Genomic DNA, 1,163 nt, shown 5'->3' with positions numbered 1-1,163 from the left:
AAAAAAAAAAAAATATATTTCTAAAGACTGCTCGAGAGTGCGTGCGCGCGTGCATGCGTTCCTAGAGGTACCTATCTCCTAATTATCGACCGACTTCAATTAGATAATCGTGATTAAGCTGTACGGACGACGATCGGGCGCACCCTCTCGGTTTCGAGTATTATTATCATTATTATTAATATTATTTCCCCGAGGGCGGTGTGCCAGGCTCGAAGGTTCGATCGTCGACGGTCGACGGGGAGGGGGAGGGGGAGGGGGAGGGGCGCGAGCGAAGAGAAATGGAAGAGAACGCACGGTTTTTTTTCGAGACGACGCGGCCTCGTCGACGCGCTCCGATTTCAACTTTCCTCGTTCGAAAACAGCGAGGGACACCGTTTATATACACCGCGATTAGACCAGAGTCGGGGATTCGACGAGCCGCGACTCGATTTATCCTGTATCATATAGAACGAGAGGGGAATTGCGTGAATGTGCGAATGATGACGAGAGAGAGAGAGAGACTTTTGAAGAGAAAGAACGGGACGATTAGTGGGATCGTGACGAGAATTAGAGACGATTCGCGAGGGCGAAGCTGAATTAGCGATTTAGGACGATAGAATATACGCTTCGACTCGATGGGAGGAATCGTGCGATAAACCGAGTGTGCGCGTGCGAGAGAGAGAGAGAGAAAGAGAGAGAGAGAGAGAGAAAGGGAGAAAGCGGAGGACGATGAAAAGGAAAAAAAAAAAAAAAAAAACGGTAAATTATTGGATGCGTTTTAAAAAAAAAAAAAAAAAAAAAGAATCGTAACACCTTATTTATATAAATAAACTTAGTTACTACCGTCGACAAGTAAGGCTAATGCATATTGCGTGTGTCCCGCGTTTGCGTTGATCGGCCGCAGCTCGGCGAAATATTTCCTAGGTGGGGACGTGGACGAACACGCGGTCGAAGGTGGAAAGGGGTGGGGGAGGGAGGGGGGCGCCCGAGAATCGAACCGCGACCAATATTTCCCCGAGGCCGATCCCCGTATTTAAGATCCATGTACAAAGTCTTTTGCCCGTAAGGTTCTTGTGTTGTAAAGTTCACATAATCATAGTGTCTAGATCGTACGTACCGGCTAAAGCCCGTTAAGACGATGCTACACGTAGTGAAACGAGAATTTAACCACCGATAGCTCATCT

The sequence above is a fragment of the Apis laboriosa genome, unplaced genomic scaffold (assembly GCF_014066325.1).
Source record: "Apis laboriosa isolate Shangri-la unplaced genomic scaffold, ASM1406632v1 scaffold9_cov152, whole genome shotgun sequence".
Taxonomy (NCBI): Eukaryota; Metazoa; Arthropoda; class Insecta; order Hymenoptera; family Apidae; genus Apis; species Apis laboriosa.
Note: the sequence above shows the minus strand (reverse complement) of the source record.